Source organism: Rhinolophus ferrumequinum, chromosome 9 (genome assembly GCF_004115265.2).
Source record: "Rhinolophus ferrumequinum isolate MPI-CBG mRhiFer1 chromosome 9, mRhiFer1_v1.p, whole genome shotgun sequence".
Taxonomy (NCBI): Eukaryota; Metazoa; Chordata; class Mammalia; order Chiroptera; family Rhinolophidae; genus Rhinolophus; species Rhinolophus ferrumequinum.
In genome coordinates, this window is record NC_046292.1 from 19,835,046 (window position 1) to 19,858,555 (window position 23,510).

Consider the following 23,510-nt stretch of genomic DNA (forward strand, 5'->3'; position numbering starts at 1 on the left):
TAGCACCCGTTCTCTGGGTCCTCTTTATAATACAATTTCAGCTTCTTGCCCTCTGCCCCTTGTCTTTTGGAGTGTGTTTCCACAGCAGAAAGGATATGACTTGCCAACTCCAATATGTGTATTTTACTTACATTTAGTTTTTTGCTCTTACTGTGCACAGAAAACTCTTTAAGACAGAGCTTAGTGTAATTTTGACACAAAATGCATTGTGTCAAAGAGGTCAAAACGTGCTCTGTGTTTTCAAATATTGTCTTTCATTGCACCTGCTGATTTCTTTTGCTTTTATCTCAAAAATGTCCAGAACAGGTAACCTTGTATGCTATAATTAAAAAAAAACAAAAAAATGCTGCAGTCAGTGCATCCTAGAAAAGTCATCAGGGTATGATTTAGATAAAAGGATGTTTGTGGAGTATCATATAAGGGCAAAAAATGGGAAATAACCTAAATGTCCAACATTTAGGTTTAAACAAATTATGGTATATCCACTTATTATTATTATAACAAATAATAGGGCACTATTAAAAATGGTGATTCAAATGTCATAATATATTGTTAGGTGAAAACAACTGGTTCCAAAACAATATGATCTAAATTTTAAGAAAGCGTTAGGGTAGATGAGGGTAAAGGGGATCAAATATATGGTGATGGAAGGAGAACTGACTCTGGGTGGTGAACATACAATGTGATTTATAGATGATGTAATACAGAATTGTGCACCTGAAATCTATGTAACTTTACTAACAATTGCCACCCCAATAAATTTTAATTAAAAAAAATTACTACAGGAAGATAAAAGCGTCAGGTTGAACCATATGCAATTGTTGATATATGACCATTTTTAATCTATAAAATCAGTAATTTTGTATGACTTAATTTGATATATATAAAAACAAAAAATATGTCTGTAAGAAAAGGTACTCAAAGGAAGTCTCCTACCAAAATATTAACGGTGGTTATTTCTGATTGATGGCTTTGTGGTGATTAAAATTTGTTTTCTTCTAATTTAGCTACATATTTTCTATGAACAATTCAAGTACTATTGCTAAAAATCATCCCCTAGAAAGGCATACCACTGTATGAACAGTAATTTTCATGCCCTGTTATAGCTTGTTTGATTTATCATTTGTGTTGAAAAGGTCGGAAATGACTGCAATTTTCTGACCACAGGCAGGGTGGAAAGCCCTACTCTTCGTGTACTTTTGGTACTAGGATTGGTTTTTATTTAATAGTGACTTCAGAACACTTCAGGCCCAGTTTTTCAAAGCCCTCTTCATCTCTTGCCATTCCCCACAACAGACAAATGTTTTTCATGAGCCCTATCACTGGGCTGGAAAGCCAGCTGTGTCCCTAATCCGCCCACGTCCCAGATTTGGGAATGCTCATACTCCAACTATGCACCCACTCTACCCCCACTTTCTTTCAATCTCATTTCTTCCAGGTCATCGGAGGCCCCATCTACCTTCCCTGGCTTTCCCCACTGGTCACCACCTAATTTCACCATCTAATTTCACCCTCTTCCTTGCAGCTGGTGTTTGCTTTTGCTGGAGCTCAGTGTGCAATGGGGAAGGATTAGGACCCTTTCATGCTGTCTTTTTTCTTTCCTTCCTTTCTTTTTTCCTTCCTTCCTTCCTTCCTTCCTTCCTTCCTTCCTTCCTTCCTTCCTTCCTTCCTTCCTTCCTTCGTTCTTTCTTTCCTTTTCTTTTCTTCCTTAGTGGCCTTGACTGTTCCAGGGGCTGACAGGCAGCTAGCAGGGTCTGTATTCCCTAGGAAGGAACAGGAGGGGTGGTGGGGAGGCAGTGGCGGGCTCAGCTGGCAGGCGAGATAGAGATGGCCCCTAGAGATCCCATCCTGGGGTTTGGAGCATGGCACGGCCAGCACCCAGATGTGAGTGTGGAGCAGGCGGGGCAGCAACTGGGTTTCTGCCTAGGAGATTAGCTTTAGAGATGCTGCTTGGGCTCTTTACCCTTGGTACCCAATGGCAACCTCTGCAGGGTGAGCTGGGATTTGATGTCTGTCTGCAGAGGCCTCTTCTAAGAGGGCAAATGGCCACATGAGTGAGGATGGTTTTCTGCCTTCAGATTGGGCAAAACTTACACCCTACCTCCTACTATATGTTGGGCCCAGCTACACTCAGAGGAGTTGGGCATTTAACGTAATAGGTGATGGTGGGTACCTAATTAATAACAAAATTCCCCCTTGTGTGGATGGTACTTTATAGTCAGTTTACAGAGCCCCTTCATCTCCAGGCTAAGAATTAAAAGCCAGGACTAGAATTTAAGTCTTTCAGATTCTAAAGCCTGTGTCAACAGTTCTTGGTGTGGTGTTGCACGACATTCTGAATTTGAATAGTTTCACCTGCCTGGTGTCTATCTGTTTTCTGCTAATCTGAGACCCCTACTTATTTTTAAGGTGATGTTTATTAAATACTATACACTCTATACATCCAACCAAGCCTGTTTAAATCTGATGCGTCACTGCCTAGCACTTCATGGCATAGAGAATATTGGTTTTCATGAATCTGAATTTGCTGGATAACAGTGGTGGTAGTGGTGAGCCACCCTGTGCCTGGTCTTTGGGGGTTATCCTTCCTGGAAGCAGATTTCCAGGTCTGATAGGTGAAGGAAGCCTCTGAGGCACAGAGGTGGCTGGGCTAGAGCTCCCCCAGTCAAAAGCATGGCTCCCCCAGTCAAAAGCATGGCTGAACCTGAGGCAGGGGACCAGAGTATTCAAGGACAGGTGCTTCATCCCTAGTACACAGAATGACCTTGGCCAAGTCACCCGACCTTAGGAACTTTAGCTTCCTTATATATAAAATAATTTGTTCACTTGTTCAACAAATATTGATTGAATGTGCACTGTTCTGGAAGATGAAAAAGAGTATCAAAGTGTTTGTCTTCCTGGAGCCTGCAGTCTAGTGGGTCTAAACTGCAGCAATTTATTGAGAGGGACAATAGATAAATATATATATAGTAGAAAGTCAGGTAGAAAAGAAGCGCTATGAAGCAAAATTAAAGCAGGGCAATAGTGTGTGAGTGGAAACTGTTTAAGATAGGGTAGTCAGGTGGTCCTCAAGGGGTTCTCAGGATGTTTCAAACAGATAATTCATATAATGTGCTCAGCTCAGTGCTAACAACTCTTGAGGGTTTAACAAATATATTATTATTATGTCAGCCAGCTCCACACCTCTCAGTTCATATTTTAGTTTCCAAACAGCAGTAATAATTAACACTTATGTAGCTCTTACTATGAGATAGGCACTGTTCTAAGCCCTTTACATATTTAACTCATTTAATTTCTACCATAACTCTTATGAGGTAGGAATTATTATTATCTCCTTTATGGGGTCGGAAACAGGCACTGAGAAGGTCAAACAATTAGGAGGGCTGGAACTCGAGAATGGAACCTGGGTAGTCTGTTTCTAGAGGCTGAGCTGAGATGTGAGAGGGCTGTGATTAGATACCATGAGACAGTGTAGCTGGTGTATACAGGCTCTGATGTCAGATTGCCTGGCTTCTTATCCTAGCAGTTCTAAACCTCTCTGCTTGGGTTTCTTCATCTCTAAAATGGGAATGCCAGAACCTGTCTTACTTTATAGGGACCATGCTTAAAACAGAGCCTTCTTTCTGTTCCGTGGGGCTCCAGCTTGGTCAGAGACCAACCTGGCAGGGAATGTGAGGGGTCAAAGGGCCTCAAACTTCTGAAAGGAAATAAAGGCACATAAGGCAATTGTCAGAGCAACCCTAAGTTCAGCTAGGTTTTTATCATTTTGGGGGTGCCAGGGTGGAATTAGGAGTCCCTTAAACCCGGAAGACAGCTGAAATCTTGGTGTGGCCATAATATTGTTTCCATTTCAGGCCTTTCACAGCTGCCAGGAGAGGTAAAGTCTCATCTAATGTCAGAGTTAGAACATCTAAAGATGCTCAAGTTAGTACATGGGGAAACCGAGGCCCACAAAAGCTGAGTGACTGAACCAAGGTCACTAGGTGCATTAGGGGGCAGCCAGCTGGGGTAGCCAGGCAGCAACCTCAGCTCTCTCTGAGGATTCCAAATCTCAGCCTTTTACCTGGCCCTCCTCCAAGTGGAAAGGGCCTCACCTTCGTGCTGAGCACTAACTGCCTTGTTCTCCACGTGGGTGCTGCAGGGGCAGGAACCCCGACTGTAGAGCGGGTTCGACTTGCGCGTGCGCACACACGGCCAGCCCCTTGCCTTTCCCTCTTTTTCCTCCCCTCCCCATTCCTTACCCACCTAGGGGAGGGGGAGAAACCAGAGGAGCCAGAACTTGGCCTCAGCCAATGGGCTGACGGGCCGCGGGTCCGGCCCCCTCCTTCCTGGTGCGGTCCAATAGAAATTTACTACAATGTTGTGGCGACCAGAGGGGGAGGGGCGCGCGCGGGCGGGCTGGCTGCGGGCCGGGCCGGCCTCGCCTCGCAGAGGAAAGGCGGGAGGGCGCGCGCCGGGGCCGCTTGCTCACTCACTTGCTCCCTCCCTCCGCGGGTGGGTTAGTCAGTCAGTCAGTCAGTCTTCCTGCAGCCGGCGGGCCCGCGAGCCGCAGAGGGCCCGAGCCTCCGACGCCAGCGCCTTCTCCTACCTTTGTTCGTCTGGCAGCTGCAGCGGTGGGCGCGGGAGCCCGGGCCTCGGAGCCACCGGTGAGGCGATGCGGCGGCTCGCGAGCGGGGTGTGTGTGTGGGGGGCGCGGAGCTGTCCCCAAGGGGACGGTCCTGGTGGCCGCAGCGGCGCCGCAGCCTCTTTGTCTCCAGTCCCCCGCAGGCCCCGGGCTCGGGGTGCCGGCTCTACGGCCTTCGCACGCTGGAGGCTTGGGGGGCTGGAGCCTGGGCGCGGGCGGCCTGAGGAGAAAGGCGGGGGCTGATCGGGGAGAGCGTTTCAAAGTTAGGCTTGCGGTATATTTTTGACGCGTGGAAGTCTGTACCGTCTGGTCCGTCAATCATTGCCCAGTGGGCAGGAGCCTTGGAAGGAAACCAAGTGGGGAGAATTGCAGGTTTCGGGCGGTGAAGGTGTTGGGTGCAGCCGCAGAGCGATTTCTTCGTGACGAGGTAGCCGAGCTGTCTGGAGAAGTCGGGCACAATCTGTGGGGTGGAGGGAGCCCAGCGAGGACTTGAAGGCCTTCCCGCCATGGACACCCACATCATTAAAAAAATCCTCCAAACCCAAGGGCTCAAATGCGCTCCCCTAGTCATCACGGTTCCCGTGACCAAAGGGTTAAATCTATTCTCTCAGCATCGTGACCTCCTTTTTCAGTTCGCGCATCTGTCGGCTTGGAAATATTTCCTCCTGTTTGCTGGGCTGCTTTTACCTGTGGAGAGGCTAGATGGAGGCTCGCCCTCCGAGATGCACCAGCAGGCTATTCTTCCTGGTGGGGGTTTGCCAAAACAGGTTTATTCTTCACAGAATCAGGCATTCTCTTGAGAGAGAAAGTGATCTCACGTGAAACAAATTGCTGACGGATTGGTTTCTGGCCACATGATAGCGAATGTCATCCTGTTGTTTCTCTAACTGTACCCTAACCATAAATGACTAGTCTGTGGAGACTTGTCGGTTTTTGGCACGTTTTGCTGATTTAGGAGACACTGGTTTTTTTTTGTTGTTGTTTTTTGTGTTGTTTTTTTTTTTTAAAGAGATGCCGAGCTTTTTTTAGTAGTCTGGGTGATTTCACAGCTGCTATTTTGTTCTGTTTTGTTTTTAGGGAAAATTGCAAAAAATGGTTATGTCTGTGTCTTGGCTATTATTATAGTGGATTTATACTTCCTTGAGGATATACTGTACTTAATGCTGTTGCTCATTACTGTTTTCTGTATTCTCAGTCCTGGCAATCATTTTAGTTGGTTTGACCCTTGTAATCAAGCGGATATATATAGATCTCCTTTATATAATTCTTCTTATCCCAATTTTGTGAGTTTCGCATTAACCCTTTTTATGGAAACCTGACGTACTCTTCATTTTCCTTTTCTGTAAATTGGAAATATAATAAGTTCTTTGTTAGCTGTACAATTTTTTATTTTAAAAAATAGTTTCTTTGGGTAGTAGGAGTATAACCCATGTAGAGTACATAGCAGAGTATTTGGCACTCAGTGAGTACTCGATAAATGACAGATTAAGAAATGGGTATAATACTTGAACATCAGATTGCCTTGGGATCAAGGTGTTCTTCAGAGTGCTTTCTACAGAAAGGTAATAATTAAGATAAAGATAGGCATTATTCATATCCCTGGGGAAACTGAAGTATGGTATATCTTTGCCACTATTAAAAGTGAACTCACTGGTAGACTCAGGCTCAGTGTGCTAACCTGATTCCTTTCTCTTCTAGTAACAAAAACTACGCTTTTTTTCCTTGTATAAATGTTTTTAATTTTTAGTCCTCCCCAAAATTCTCCCAACATTTATATCAGTTTTTTATACCAAATGTCTTACAGGTAAGTCCTTGCAGACTTTGGGCACGCTCTACCTTTCCACCTTTATTCTCTGTATTATTTATATTTTCCAACTAAGAAGAACTTCTCAGTAGTAACCCATATTCCCACCTCTGTCCCTTTGGCCATACCATCCCCTCTATGCTTGTCAGATATATTCCTCCTGACAGTTTTCAGTTCTCTTACCTTAAAAAATGTTCCATATATTAGTAATTTGAGGTGTGGGGAAAAGTTGCCTATGTCTAAGGAACTTGATGGGGTTTTGGTTTTGTTTTGAATTTTTTTTTTTTTGAGCTTCATTAGTATGGTCAGCTAGTTGAATTTTCTTTAACTGGTGTTTGTTAAAAGGATTTAGGTCCTAAGTGCCCCAACAATGTGTGCAGTCCTATGGTAGGTGGTGGTTGATGGTAGATTAAGAAAGCCTCTTAGGCTTCCATTCTACTCAGAGCTAAGAACTCCACCAACTGAGAAGTTTACTGCTCAGAAACACCAGCTGTCCGCAAATAGACTAAGCCAATAGAAGAAAGTTTTATCTTTTAGGTGGGTCTCTGCTTGCCTTTTGCATCTCTTTCTTGATGGTCTAAGGGCCAACATTTCCTTAATGTTTATTAAACACTCAAATCATATTTAGTGTATTCAAGTAGTAGGTATGTTGAGTAAACTTATGTTTTAAAGTAGGCTTATCCTCAATATAATATTTTATAAATAACATGATATAATTTATATACTATTAAAATAAGACACAAATCTTCCTCTTTGTATATTTAAAAGTGCTTTCATCTTCATCTCCTTTCTTTTTTCCCTTAAGAAACACTTTGAGCTAATGTCTAAATTAACAAATGATTTAAAATGATTCCTATCTACTCTGAAAAATATTGTTTTGTGGCATTTTGTTGAGATATTCCCTATATTGCCTATATTTCTCGTTACTCTCTTTTGTCGGGTTTGTGCCCCACATTTAATATTCACCAGTGTGATGTTTTCTTGTGAGCAGCTTGAGTTTTAACATTTCTGGAAATTACAGAGCTAGCTCGCCTGCCATCACATTCCTTAGTTTATGGTCTTAATTTTAAACAAACTCACATTATGGGCGATAGTGTGCTTGCAGTGCTATTTGGTTTCCTTCCTTCTGTTCCTAAGAAAGCTTGACAGTTAAGCTTGTCAGAAGAGTTGCCTAGTAGTCAATGGATTCTTGAATTCTCTGCAGGTGCTTTGATATGCTTACCAGTAGATTGTGATTTAAAATACGCGGGTCTCTAATTTGTGAAGTGAGTGATAGAACTTGCTTATGTTGTTTTCTGAATGTCCAAATCCAATTTAATATTGGTGATCTGATTTTATAACTTTAGAATAGCAGTGGCCATTGGGGACTGAATTTGGTTCTGAAATCAACAGGAGCACACATTTAGACCACAGTCTGTTTCCTTGTTTTCTAAGAAGCACGCCGCCCAAGTGCTGCCAGTGTATTTTTCCATCAGTCTCATCAAATTCATGATTGGTCACATGCATATTCAGATGCAGCTTTCTAATTGCTACCACTAAAGGACTTGTTTTCTCCCCTATTGCTCGAGCATGGAATCACCTTCTTTTATTTGTGAGCTATCCAATAATAATTCTAACAACTTTTTTTTAAATAACGCCCCCAAAGTTGAAACTTTCAAAAATTTTTACAGACTTATAAAATAACATGAATCGATCAGTTGCAGGCCTTATTTATGTAGAGAATCTAGAATTATTAGAAGGCAATTGATTCATTGCATTTATAATAGCTTTTAGTTAGAGAAAAGCCAGATTCCAAAGATATATGTTAATTTTTGTTGTTTATTTCAGTTTGTTGGTATGTCACTAGTGGGTTATGTGTTCTTTTTATGAGTGGATTCATGATGTGTTCAATAAAATGCAGTAGAACAAATACTCTGGTGTACACGCTGGATTAGGTTAGTATTTTGATTTATTCTGCTGCTATTTAATGAACACAGAGTGAGAAGGATGAAGAAAAAAGCTATAGCAATGAACAATATTCAGAAACTGGAGGACTCAGAAAGAGGAATTTTGATATTTTATTTTGAGTGCTAACTTCTTTTTTGTGTGTGTGTGTTTGAATGCCATTTTCTTTTTGTTTTTTATGATTGTTTCTTATACATACTTCTTTAAAAAATAACTATATATAATATGTACATACATTTTACATATATATAACAATTATAATTGTATTTTTCCTGTTTTTTTAAATTTTTTTATTTCAGGTGCACAAAACAATGTAATAGTTAGACATTTATCATTTATGTCCCTCACACAGTGTCAAACCCCTCCCCCCATCCACTACCCCTCTGACATCGCATACAGCCATTACATTTCCACTGCCTCTATTCCTAATGCTGTACTCCGCTTCTTGTAACTTATACATATACATATACATATATGTATAAAATTGTAGTTGACATTCATTATTGTTCAGCTTCAGCTCAGGTGTACAGTGCAGTGATCAGGCATCTACATCATCCCTGAGGTGGTCTCCCTAACGAGACAAGTGTCTATCCGATACCTTACAAAATCTTTACAACATTATTGATTACATTCCCCAAAGTGACTTTCATATCCCCGTGGCAATCTTGTGTTTACGGACTGTGCTTTCTAATCCCCTCACCTTCCCCCTTATCCCCACCCCCCCTCCCATCTGGCAACCCTCAGTTTTTCCTCTATGTCTCTTAGACTGTTTCTGATTAGTTCATTCATTTATTCTTTTCTTTAGATTCCACATATAAGTGAGATCATATGGTATTTATTTTTCTCTGTCTGACTTATTTCACTTAACATAATGTTCTCTAGGTCCCTCTATGTTGTTGCAAATGGTGAAATTTCATTCTTCTTTATGGCTGCGTGATACTCCATTGTATAAATGTATCGCAGTTCCTAAATCATTCGTCTACCAATGGGCATTTCGGTTGTTTCCATGTCTTGGCTATTGTGTATAGTGCTGCAATAAACATAGGGGTGCATAAATTTTTTTGAATTAGAGTTTTGGATTTCTCCGGATAGATAAATAGGAGTGGAATTGCTGGATCATAAGGTAGTTCCATTTTCAGATTTTTGAGATACCGCCATACTTTTTTCCACAGTGGCTGCACCAATCTGCAATCCCACCAACAGTGCACAGGGGTTCCCTTTTCTCCACATCCTCGCCAGCACTTATTGTTTGTTGATTTATTGATGATGGCCATTTTGACTGGGGTGACGTGGTATCTCGTTGTGGCTTTTATTTGCATTTCTCTAATGGTTAGTGAGGTTGAGCATTTCATCATATGTCTGTTTGCCATCTGTATGTCCTCTTTAGAAAAATGTCTCTTCATGTCCTCTGAGTGCTGATCTTATTTAGAATTAACTACCCCACTGATAGTACTTCAAATGTTGGTTTTTAGGAAAGTTTAGTGGGAGAATCTGATTATGATCAAAGCCTGTTTACACTTATTTTTGCTATTTGTTTTTATTTAAATGGGATTGAACCCATCTTAAGTAAATTGGCTAGCTCTTTGAACTTTGAAGAAAAGCAAAATACCATGGGTGTGGCCAGTATAATCAAAGGAATGACTTGCTCCGAGAGACTAGTTTATCCTACCCCCTAATCTTCATCAGTTTGCCCCCCAAAGTTACCAAATAAATATGCTATCCCTAAACGTCCCTTCCATATAGAAATTCTAGGGCCATTCTGGCATCATTATTTATTTATTTTATTACTTATTATTTTATTATTGCATTTATTAAGACCAGTTCTCATTTTGCAGCTATCTGTTGATTATCTCCAAGGTAAATCCATATGGATTAAACTGTGATTGTTTATTAAATTGCTACTCTCTCTCTTCCATGCCTGCTCTTTGAGTCACTTCTACCCAATTAATGTAAGCCCTCTTCTATCATTCTCATCTCTCAGGGCAATCTCTATTTGTAGAAATTAAATTGTGTCTTAGCTATGTGGAGTGGAGCTTGGGTACGGCTAAAGTCATCTTGGCAGAGTGGGTGAGAAGAGGCAAGATTGTCTGATGCAATGGATGAATAAGAACTTTGACTAAATATTTAAATTGATAGTTAAGACTGGAAGAAGCAGTAGATTCTCTATTAATATTATCTGATTCCATTCTATCTGTATTCAATGTATATCTATAATCCTATTCTTTTTTCCTAAAGTTTATTGGGGTGACAATTATTAGTAAAGTTAACGTAGATTTCACATGTACAATTCTGCAATACATCATCTGTATCTCACATTGTGTGATCACCACCCAGAGTCAGTTCTCTTTCCATCACCATGTGTTTGACCTCGTTTACCCTCTTCTACTGTCCCCCTCCCCTTATAGTTCTATTTATTAATAGGAACAGGAACATCTCAATTTCTTTTTGGAAATAGGTGGAAGTAATAAGATAAAATAGGATATACTATATACTCCTGTAGTTAATTGTGATTTGTAAACGCAACCTGCTTGCTCCTTGTGCCTTCTCTACAAAAATTATCCTAATCCTAACCAACCTTTGGTAGGCCCTCTAACTGGACAAAACAGACTGAGGTTTAGATGCTTTTTACATTAATATTCACTCAGAAAACTTTTATATTGTATTTTGATAATATCTTCATTAAACCATGAAAAAGTTATGATATAATAGTTTTGAGTGAAAAACTCTCAGTAATTGAATAACATTAAAGCATAGTGTCATTTTGAATTGGTTACTTTAAGCCTGTGACCCACACATGTAATAGCAGTGTATACTTTTGGTAATTTATGAATACCAGGCTTCATTTGTGATTGCTCTTTAGCCATTACTTAATTTTTACATAAATTAACTCTATTAGAATCATTTTAACACAGTGCACTGAGATCTTAATGATGTATCTTTGAGTGCAAAAAGCAAATATCTTATAAGGAAGTGCTATATTAATTTATAGGTCAAGCATGTATTTTAATTTACCAATTTGAAGTTTTACATATATTCAAATGAAAATGTTTTGCCGTAATAACACACTTGATGCAGATGGTTGAAATGCATCACCCCTGCCCCCCTCCCCCCCAATTTTGACCATATGGGCACAGACAGAATTGTCAAGAGCTCCAAGGATTTAAGCCCTCAAATTTTACCTGCCAACCACTTCAGTGAGCAACAGGGACCCACGGAAGGCATGTTAAAGTGAATGCTTTTTTTTTTTTTTTTTTTTTTTTTTTTGCTAACCACCCACTTGCAGTTTCTTGAGTCCTTTTATATTTTTTAATGATTCAGAGAATTGATTCTGTTGCTAACTTACTACCTGCAGAGTCCTGCTAATCTTGATGGTATTATGTAATTATATAAACCTTTTGCACGGTGTCATATGATGTTGTATATATGTCCTCCCACACATGTGTCTTGAGAGTAATTTCTTTCCATCTGGCGTTGGAAATGAGCTCTTTGTGAAGTTATTTTTAAATCTTCAAGCTTTCTGGCATCCTCACCCTTTGAAATAACACAATTGTTTTTGAAGGCAAGAAAATCCACATAGTGTATTTAGTGGTTTTTCCAGTGAAAATGTAAACAGTGTTTTATTTTAGAAATCATATCCTGTGTTCCAAACAGGCAAAACATGTATTTTGTGTTTACATAGTCTGCAGATGATTTTGTTAGGTAGGAAATAGTCAGTTGTTGCCAAGAAGATAAAGTAAAGGAGAAATACTTAAGGGAAAGGAGGCCAACAATAAGAAACCTGTTAGAGGAAAGAGGCTTCAAAGATAGTTTACTCTGTTAAGGTTTATTGCTATCTTCTTCTGAAATCTTGCGGCATTTATTTGGTCCACACCAGTTTTGTCATGTATTGTTTTATATTGGCATATAAAACTGGTATTTCCACATGAGATTGTCAGCTTCTGGAGGGCAGAAGGCCATTGTAATATCTTTCATTGCCCTCCCCATTCCCCCCAAAACAAAACTTGCTTTGTACAGTAGCTAGATACATAGCATAGGGGACACACTAGACATACAGAGGTGTAGTGAGAGTGTGAATTCCAAGATAATTAAAATTTAAGACCTGGGTTACAGTTCTGACTCTGCTTCAGAGAGATTGTCTCTCTCCGTATGTGTGTATGTGTCATATTTTCTTGGAAAGTAAGTTGCAGATGTGACACTTGACTCCTAAAACACTTCAGTAGGACTCTCTTAAGAATAAAGACATGGGGTCGGACCGGTGGCGCAGGCGGTTGGAGCTCTGTGCTCCTAACTCCAAAGGCCGCCGGTTCAATTCCCGCATGGGCCAGTGGGCTCTCAACCACAAGGTTACCAGTAACACGGCACCTTGAGCTGAGCTGCCGCTGAGCTCCCGCATGGCTCAGTTGGTTGGAGTGCGTCCTCTCAACCACAAGGTTGCTGGTTCAACTCCCACAATGGATGGTGGGCTGTGCCTGCAACTAGCAACGGCAACTGGACCTGGAGCTGAGCTGCGCCCTCCACAACTAAGACTGAAAGGACAACAACTTGACTTGGAAAAAAGTCCTGGAAGTACACACTATTCCCCAATAAAGTCCTGTTCCCCTTCCCCAATAAAATCTTAAAAAAAAAAAAAGAATAAAGACATTATCTTGTGTATAACCACAATATCATTATCATGCCTAAGAAAATGAATATTTCCATAACATCAACTGGATCCAGCCATTGTTTAAAAAGATTGATGTGCTCTACTTAGCAAGATTCATCCAATAATTCTTTTTTCTCCAGATGCTATTTTTGTTGACTGATCCTTACTAGTTGTGTTATCGCTAATACGGCCGTTACTGAACACTGGGTAACAAGACATGTTCAGTAGTTAGTGTACTCCCTTTGGTGTTTTGTAAGATGGAAAAGACTAGCATTGGGGTGAATAATTGCATAGTGCTCACAGCATCATATTTAAATAAATATACTAAAGAATGCATCACGTGGCCAAAGGGCAAGGTGTGTTTTTTGTTTTTCAAACATTTCATTATGCCTACTGGTATAGGCAGCTTTTAAGATGGCCCAATGATGCCTGCCTCCTGGTGTTCATCCCCTTGTGTATGCAATCCCTTGTCCTTGAGTGTGGCCTGGACCTAGTGACTTACTTCTAATTAATGGACTATACCAGTGGCGGAATGTCACTTCCAAGGTTACTGTGTTTCCCCAAAAATAAGACCTAGCCGGACAATCAGCTCTATCTAATGTGTCTTTTGGAGCTAAAATTAATATAAGACCCGGTCTTATTTTACTATAAGACCGGGTCTTATATAATATAATGTAATGTAATATAAGACTGGGCCTTATATTAATTTTTGCTCCAAAAGACACCTTAGAGCTGATGTCCAGCTGGGTCTTACTTTCAGGGAAGCATGGGAGGTTACAAAACGCTGTGGCTTCTGTCTTGGACACTCTCTGGCCCTCTTCCTGTCACTCAGATCACCAGCTGCCGTGTCCTCGGAATGTTCAGGCAGCCTGTGGAGAGGCCCACATGGTGAGAAACCAAGGTGTGTCCGTAACCATGTAAGTGGGCTTGGAGGCAGATTTTCTGAGGCCTGACAGCAGTCCTGTGAGTGAGCGTGGAGGCAGATTTGAGCCTTGAGATGAATGCAAACCTGGTTGACTGCTTGGCTGCCACTTGGTGAGAGCCTGAGCCAAAGGCACCCGGCTAAGCCTGAACTCCTGACCCACAGAAACGGAGACAATAAATGTTTGCTGTGTTAAGCCACCAAGTTTTGGGAGTAATGTGTTGTCCAACAACAGATAAGGAATACATCTACCATTTATTAATTGAGTAAATATTTATCAATTATCTACAGTTTACCAGGCACTGTTCCAAGTGCATTGGGACAGTGAATAAAGTAGAATAGAAGTGTCCTTGTGGAGCTTTTAGTGGGAGAGGACAAATAATAAACAAGTATGCAAATCAGGGATAAAATATAAGATTTTAGTGAGGGTCAGGGAAAGCAGGATAAAGGAACAAAGAGGGAGGTGGGGTGGCTATTTTAGATAAAGTGGCCAGAGATGACCTCTCTGATAAGGTGACTTGAGCAGAGTCCTGAGTGGTATCTGGAAAAGAGCTTTCCAGGCGGGAGAACAATACCCACAAAGGTTAAGCGTGTCTGGTGTGTTTGAGAAACATTAAGTAAGCCAGCATGGCGGGATCAAAATGATTTAGGGGAAAATGGTAGGAGTTGAGTTCACAGAGGTGGTAGATCAGAGAAAGAGCCGTTCATGTCGTGCCTTGTTGGCTATGCTGTAGACTTTACGTTGTTTTCCCGGAGGTCAGGAAGTCGGGGGGATTTTAAACAGAGGAATGGCATGATCAGTCATGTAACACATGTTAATTGATGGTTCTCCACAACGGGCAGGCCCCTGTGAGTGTATGTGATCACAAAAAGGTAGAAGGCATGACCCCTGTCCTAAGGAAGTTTAATGATCTAATCTTGGTAGAAATGACTGGACATGCACAAAATAACTTAGGAATAGAGGTGTTGTGTCATGGAAAGACATGTAGGTATGGAAAAAGCACAGAGTAAAACCTGGGTTAAAATTCTGGCTCTTACTTGGTTTAAGACATTTCAGCCAGTATTTACTGTGTGGTATTATATACCAGGTAAAATAATAATGCTAGTGTTTATTGATGACTTATTATGAGTCAAATCCTGTGCTTTATGGGTCTGACATAGGTGTTGAAAGTGTGGGCTCCAGGGCTAGAATGCCTGGTTTTAAATTCTAGTTGTGTCACTCTTTAGCTGGTGACTTTAGGCAAGTTACTTCTGTACCTTAATTTACTTATTATATAACATGAGGGTGATAAAAAACACCTTTTAAGGTTGTTATGATGATTAAATGAGTTAAGATTATATATGTGAAGTATTTAGAACAGTGTCTGGCACCGGATAAATATTAGCCCTTATTTTTGCATTTAAGCCTCACCACAACCCTGAGAAGTAGGTGTGATTAATTCCATTTCACATTTTGAGTCGTAGGTTAAAAGTTAGGTAAGTTCTCCAAAGTTACTCAACCAGCAAGTGAAACTGGCTTCATTCTTTACTGCTGCACCTTTACTTAACATGTCATGAGCAAGTGGGGAAGGAGAAATTTGGATGCAGGCCTTCTGTCAAAGCTAATGATTTCTTAATGATTGTGATCTTGTGAAAGTACTTTTTTATGCCTCAGTTTCCTCTTCTGTAAAATGGGGATAATACCCACATTGCATAGAATACATAGTAATAACAGACAAAACCAAGCCTTGCCATGTGTCTGTCACATACAAATACTCAATAAATGTTCGTTCCATTTTCCCTTTGATAAAATCTGACCTCATGGAGATGAGGAGAATAGTCTTTGGTTAAGAAGAATAACCATAGTTTTTTCGACTTACATTGGGTATTTATGTGTCAATATGATTATTACATATAAATAAACATAGCTACATAGAAATATACTATATGGTTTTGTCTCATGGCGATCTTTGGATTTGATTCAGACTTGAAGTGTAGCATTTCTAAGCCTGCGTGTCTAAAAACCCATTTCACAGCAACTCTGGCTGCTTCATAACTTCATTTCCAGGTTGGTAGGACACTGTCGTGTGGTTGATGTCTCCATTGTTGCTTTTATCTTTTGCAGCAGATGTGAAAGTAAACATACAAGGTTGAAAAACAGGAAGGGGTTTGGCTGATGTTCTTGGGAGGGTATTTTTGCAGAGGAACTTGTACACAGGCTACCTGAAATCTGAAGTGCCCGGAATCTTTGGAACTTTTTGCAGATACAAAAAAAATATTATACCTTATCCTGGTAAAGTAAATAAAAGAAGCAAAAGATTTTGCAATTTCATGAATTTGCATTTTTTTTTTTTTTGCATTTAAACATTTTGGAGAAGTGAGACAGTGTGTTCCCCTTTTTGTTTGAAACAGAGAACTGATGTATATATAACTTTATAGTCGCCACAATTCTGGATTCTTTAATGGAATAATTTTACAGTAAGGACATGTAGAGTTTTTTGTTGGATGTCTGTTCTATAATTGTTACAACTTTTTCAAAAATTAAAACTTAAGACAGCATTTTTCTACATGGCTCTTGTCTTTGTTCCTAAGGAAGGGAATTAATACATATCACATGCTAACTATATATCAGGTGCTACTCTCCATGTATGCTAGCTGCATGTATTAAATTTAAATATTTCCATCTTTGACATTCAATCCACAATGACTTTTTATGCTTTGGTGAAATTTCTCCCTTTCCTTTCTCTTCCTCCTTCCCACCCTCCCTTTTTGCCTTCCTCCTTCATCTTCTTTTAAATGATTCTCTCCCATTCTTTTGCTGAAGAGTTTTCTATTAATAGTATTTCAGAGGCAGTCTGATGTAGCAGCCAATAAGAATATAGATTTTGGAATCAGATAGACCTGGGTTTACAGTAAGGTTCATTTTTGATCGGAACACTCTGCTTTCTATCTTAATAACTGAAAGTCAGGATCCTCCAGAATTGGCTTTAGAAGGAGGTTCTGCACACGGAGAGGAATACGTAATTGGAGCTCACAGCAAAGACGTTTGTTCCCAAAGATTCACCGTCCCCTGGGGAATCCCTTGCTGACATCAGGGAGTGTTGCTTTCTCTTTAATTTTCTGTCCCAGAGGTGAGTCTTCTCTTAATACTCCTGTAGTACACAGCTGAGACCAGGCTGGAACATTTAGTACTTTACTAAAGGCTCAGAGATACAAAAGAGAAGTCAGCACAGAGTTACTAGTATACCTCTACCGTATATAATCTGGCTCATAAGATAAAATTCTTCTTCAATTTGTGGTCTTCTATTGGGACCCTTCCCTTCTTGACCATAACACATATATCTGCCTCCCAGTGACCGAAGCCATCGCTAACCCTTCTGCCTGGGAGTGGCTCCAGTGTATCCAGATTGCTCTAAACCCAGAGGGGAAGGCCCAGAAAACAAAGGATCTCTATCTTGCCAGCCTATGGTTATATCTGAGAGAGGACCCACTTCTTGCTTCATCACCACGTCTGTACAAACCTTAGGGGAGACCACAGTTACCCATAGAACACCTAATTACGATTCGCAGAAGAGAAACAAACAGTAGAGGGGTTTGGGGGTAGAGGTGGGGGGGGCTTCCTTTTCATCGTTTACCCCAGATCGTACAATCTCAGATCATAGCTCAGTAATTTGGCACAAAATAGCTCTCAATAAATATTTCCTTCCCATTCTTTGATTCTTAACACCATTTGATACCTAAGGAGCTATTCTTCAGTTTGTTGTAATTTTATATCAGAGTTTTGCTTGAGGAGATGAATCAGTCCAAAGTTTGGCTGAGGACAGTGGTGATAAACATAGAACTTGGTGTGATCAAGATGGAACACCTGGTGCCTTGAGCAGGCTGAGTTTAAATGTTAAAGGAAGTGTCCTTTGTATCCCAGACTATTAATTCTGGAAGGGGATATAGATAGAAGTAGGCTATTGATATAAGGTTCCTGGACTTGTTTCTAAGATACAAAAGGGTAATAGGGTCAAAGACCTTTGTAGTCACAGCTCTGGTTTAGAATCCTGGCTCTGGTACTGATGAGCTGTGTGTATTCAGTTAAGTTACTTATCCTCCCTGTTTCTCAGTTTCTTCATCTGTTAAATTTATATAACATTTAACATGATAAACCTACCTGTTAGAATTGCTGAAAAGATTAGAAATAACATATAATATGCTGAACATAGTGCTTAGCATATTCTGGGCACTTAATGAATAGCAGCTAATTATCATTTTAAATGCTATTCTTTAAAATCCAGCTTGTACTTGACTTATATATGTTCTGACCTTGGTTTTTTTTTTTTTGGACAGCTTTATTGAGATATAATTAACATAGCATATAATTTACCTATTTAAAATGTACAATTCATTGTTTTCTAGTATGTTCACAGGGTTATGCAGCTATCATCTCAATTTTAGAACATTTTTGTTCCCCCCCCCCAAAAGAAACCACGTACCCATTAGCAGTCAATTCCCATTTCCCACCCTGCAACCCCAGCACTAGGCAACCGTTAACTACTTCATATTTTTATAGATTTGCCTATTCTGGATATTTCATATAAATGCAATTATACAATATGTAGCCTTTTGTGATTGGCTTCTTTCACTTAGCCAATTCACTTGTGATTGCATTTTCAGGGTTCATCCATGTGGTAGCATGTATCAGTAGCTCATTTCTTTTTATTGTTGAATAATATTCGATTATATGGTTATACCACATTTTATTTATCCATTTATCAGCTGATGGACATTGGGCTGCTTCCACTTTTTGACTCATAAATAGTGCTGCTATAAACATTCATGCACAAGTTTTTGTGTGAACATAAGTCTTCATTTCTCCTCGGTATATGCCTAAGAGTGCAATTGTTGGGTCATATGATAACTATGTTAACATTTTGAGGAAATGCCATTGGTTATTTTTAAATCATTTTTTCTCTCTTTGATTCTATGAGTCTCCTGTTTTCTTTCAGCCATCTTCACTTTTAGTTGCCAACAGCTGGCTGAATTATTTTTGATTATGTTCTTACTGTTTAGCTGTATCCCATCCTGCTTAAATAGATAATCTCTTTGCAAATGGATCTGTTTTTCTATAGCTATGCCACCTATCTATGAGATGTTCTTTTCCATTTCACCACCTTTCCAATCACTATTTCTCTCTGGCTGACTTTGGTGTTAAGAAATAAAAGTTCTAAATAGAATTCCACTGAAATTTGATCTATGCCTTGGTATGTCGTACCTGGTGATGACTAATACCCAAGATCTCTGATAGAAGGAGAGATCTTTCAACAGGTCTTTAATACAATGATATTACAAGTATGAGGCAGGTTAAATTATTCCATCAGTATTCAAAATGCTTAACAACAGAGGCTTAAAAAAAAAGAATATAGTATTGTGGATACAAAATTAGAGATGAAAAATATTTAGAATGAGAAAATAAATCGCAACAAATTACGTATTTTAAAATGAAAGATAGTACAATGTTACAAAATTCCGAAAAAGAACATTGTTTATTAATTGCCTGTTACACTGCTATAATTTTTTCCTATATATTTTTTGTCTTCATACTTCTCGAAAGATTTTCATCTTATGACTTTGTAATATCATTTTCTATAGAGACAATAGAAAGAGAATTCAGTCTTTCCTCAAACATGTGGCCTTGGCGGGGGGTCCTGAAGCATAAGCGTCTTTCACAGTCAATCGACCTTTGCATAGTAAATAATCTTCAAATATTAACCAAGAACTTGTAACATGCATAGTCTGTGTTCTAATCATCGATTGCAATTGTTTATTATAAGTTACTTGTGAATGAAGTGACTTGATTGGATTTTATGTGCAATTATAAATTTATTTGTATATATTTCTATAATATCTTTTCTTCCAGGAGTGTGCAATACTAATTAGTCATACTTGACTGCCAAAAGCTTTCTTTAATATTCCCCACCCCCAAATGCAGATATCTTTCTTTCACAAGTAGTTTGCATTAGTGTTAGTGTGGGGATAAAAAAACAGGCTTTCACTGATATGTGGTATATAAACCAAAAACAACAAAAGGACAAGGGAAACAAAAACTCACAGACACAGACAATAGTTTAGTGGTTACCAGAGGGTAAGGGGGGAGAGGGTGGTAGATGAGGGTAAAGGGGATCAAATATATGGTGATGGAAGGAGAACTGACTCTGGGTGGTGAACATACAATGTGATTTATAGATGATGTAATACAGAATTGTATACCTGAAATCTATAACTTTACTAACAATTGTCACCCCAATAAACTTAAAAAAAACAAACCCACAAAAAACAGTCCTAACCTGAGTTTGATATAGCCGTATGTTTTTCAGCCTGAGATGTTTCCTCTGTTCAGTTTCTGACTGAATAGTATATTTTTTCAGGCCCTCAGTACACTTACTCTTTCATGTTAACTTTAATTCTATTTACCTCTTCTTCTGGTATTAGAGTAACTCAAATACAGTATTAAAAGACCATATGCTCTGCAAATCACTTAGAACTAAATTACCCTGGTATCTTATCATTAATATCATTGGTCATTTAGAGTTTTATTTTTGGGGTGACTTTCTGAAGGTCAAGGGTTTATAAATAGGATAGAGAACTATGAGAAGTTAGAGAAGAACTAAGCTTTTTTCTGAGGCATATACTCTTGTTTTATAAACAGAAATCTAGACATTTCGTTAGATTTTTTTTTTTAATTTATTTTTAATTTATTGGGGTGACAATTGTTAGTAAAATTACATAGATTTCAGGTGTGCAATTCTGTATCACATCATCCATAAATCACACTGTGTGTTCACCACCCAGAGTCAGCTCCCCTTCCATCACCATACATTTGATCCCCCTCACCCTCATCCCCCACCCCCCAACCCCTTTACCTTCTGGTAACCACCAAATTACGTTCCCCAGATTAATTTTCGTTAGATTTTTTTAAATTCCTCAGTTGACAATTTAAATATTGAGAGCACAGTACAGTTAGATTTTGAGCTGAGTATATTTTGTATATTTAGTTTGTTGAGTATTTAATTTTTTATTTTTTACTTTCAAAGAGCTACTACATCTTATAATATTAAATTTAATTATAGGCCTGGTAATTTACTTCGTGGTGCATTATTTTGCATAATATATTTTAAAAATTAAATTTGAAAAATTTAAAAAGAAAATGAGTTCTAAATCATATTGAAAATTTTCTGATATGTGTGTGTTCCAGTTGAACATTTCAACTTTCTTTTGTATTTTTTTTTTAAACATTGAGCTTAAATCAGTAAAAAGCAGCATCAGAAAAGCATTTTGGATCAAAACATATTTGCTGTATTCATTATATTTTGATGATGAATAGATGGCACCATTTGTCTTTGACTCTATCTTGTCCTATTCAAAAAGCAGAAAGGAGGGAAGATGGGAAAAAGTAAGATTTATTGAGTATACTGTGCTAAGGGCTTTACTTAATATTCTTACAGCTATCCCATGTGTCAGATGGCATTTTCCTTTTATAAATTAGTAAACTGAGGAGGCTAGGAGAGGTGAAATAACTTGTCTAAGTAATGCAGCTAATAATTGGGGTACTGAGACTTAAACCCAGGTTTAGCTGATTTTAAAACTGGTCTGTAGATAGCATGATAATCAGTTGGGTGCTTCTGTTATGGGTGGGGCAATGGTAAACTTTCATCCTGTTCAGATTTTCACAAGTCATAATTTATTGCAGTCTAAATTATTGAACTGTGACTGTGGTGTTCTTAATGCAACATTTTTGGGCAAAGGCATATTAAAGTTAATTATGTCCTATTTCACTGTTTCTTAAACCTTAATGTGTATACAAATCACCAGAGGATCTTATTAAAATGTAGATTCTGATACAGTAAGTCTGGGATGGGGGTGCTGGGATTCTGCAGTTTAATATGCCTCAGATGATATCTATTCTGCTGGTCTGGCCACACTTTGAGTAGCAAGAACCTGTTAAGCAAGAAAACAATTGTCTCCATTTTAAGACAGTAGAAAGGAAGAGTGAGAAGCCAGATAGAGAATAGACAGATGAGACCTCTTGTTGTTTCATAATTTTTCGTAAGGATGCCACTGTAAGTCTGTTGATAACTTTGCTCTGATATTACTAGTATTTGAACTTTTTGTTATTAGGCATACTTGAGAAATAGACGCAATCTTACTGTAGTTAAAAAGAATCAAGAGCTAAGGTAATTCCTGTTATGTGCCAAACCCTGCTTTGAATACTTTTCATTGAGGTTTTCATCATTGATTTACTTTTTGGGATAAACTTGAACGAGTCAATCTTAACCAAATTATAAAGTTCTTTATGTATAGAACTCACTCCTTCCTACATAATAACTTAGTATCTTTTGCTTGAAGAAGTACTTGACTAACTTAAGTGTCTATATGTATCCCTTTACCTGTTCCAGAGGGAATCATTACCATTATCAAGCAACAATTTAGTTCTCAAAATTGTGTGTGTGTTGGGGGCAAGGGAAGGGGAAACACTGTGATTAGATTTTATAGTTACTTAATTTTGAGGTATAATTTACCTGTGATGAAATTAACAAATCTTAAAGTGAACAGTAAGTTTTGACAGGTACATATACTTATATAACCCACATCTCTATCAAGATATAGAACATGCTATACAACAGAGGTTCTCAAATTCTAGTCTGCATTAGAATCATCCATATAGAAGTCTTGCAAAGATAGTACAGAAAGTTCTCATCCCCTTTACCTGACTTCCCATAATATTAACATCTTTCATAATATTGGTACATTTATCAAAAGTAAGAAATTAACATTAGTAGATAACTACTAATATCTACAGATTTTATTTCCATTTCCCAGTTTTTCCACTATTGTCTTTTCTTCTGTTCGAGGATTCAATCTAGGATCCCACATCGGATTTAATGGTCCGGTCTTCCTTAGTCTTCTCCAATCTGTTAGTTTCTCAGTCTCTTCTTGGCCTATCACGACCTTGATACTTGTAGAGTACTGGCCAGGTATTTTATAGAATGTCCCTCATTTGAGTTTGTCTGATTTTTTTCCCGTGATTTGATAGGTTGTTTATTTTGGGGAAGAATACTACAAGGTGACACGTCCTCATCACGTGTGAGGGGATATATGATGTCAATAATTATTATTGCTGGTTTTGTCAATTATTACTAATTCTGTCAGTTATTATTGATTGAGTATCTGCCAGGTTTTTCCACTGTAAAGTTATGTTTTTTCCTTTTCATATTTTTGTCCTAAGAAGCAAGTCATTAAGTCCAGCCTACATTCAAGGTAGAGGGTATCAAGCCCCATCTCCTGGAAAAGAGAGTATGAAAGAATGTATGGATATGTATATTAAAACCACCACAGTAATTAAATATTTTGGGGGGAGATACATTGAAGTTATGCAAATGTCATGTTTCTCTTTAAAGTTTTGCAGACTAATTTTTGTTTTCGTCAGGGATCTTGCCTGCAATAGTTATTACCATGGAGGGCTTTTAAAAACTGATTACTGGGCCCTATCCCTAGAGTTTCTGATTCAGTAGGTCTGAAGTGGGGCCTGAGAATGTGTATTTCTAACAAG

General features: G+C 38.9%; 1 protein-coding gene across 1 annotated transcript in view; it reads left to right on the forward strand.

The window, feature by feature from the left end:
* Positions 1-4,406: 4,406 nt before the first annotated feature.
* The window catches only part of EPB41 (erythrocyte membrane protein band 4.1), a 150,338-nt gene continuing 131,234 nt past the window's right edge, over positions 4,407-23,510 (forward strand). Inside the window, exon 1 of the mRNA XM_033113923.1 lies at positions 4,407-4,646. The gene's annotated coding sequence lies outside the window, so the exon portion shown is untranslated. The remainder of the gene's footprint in view (positions 4,647-23,510) is intronic.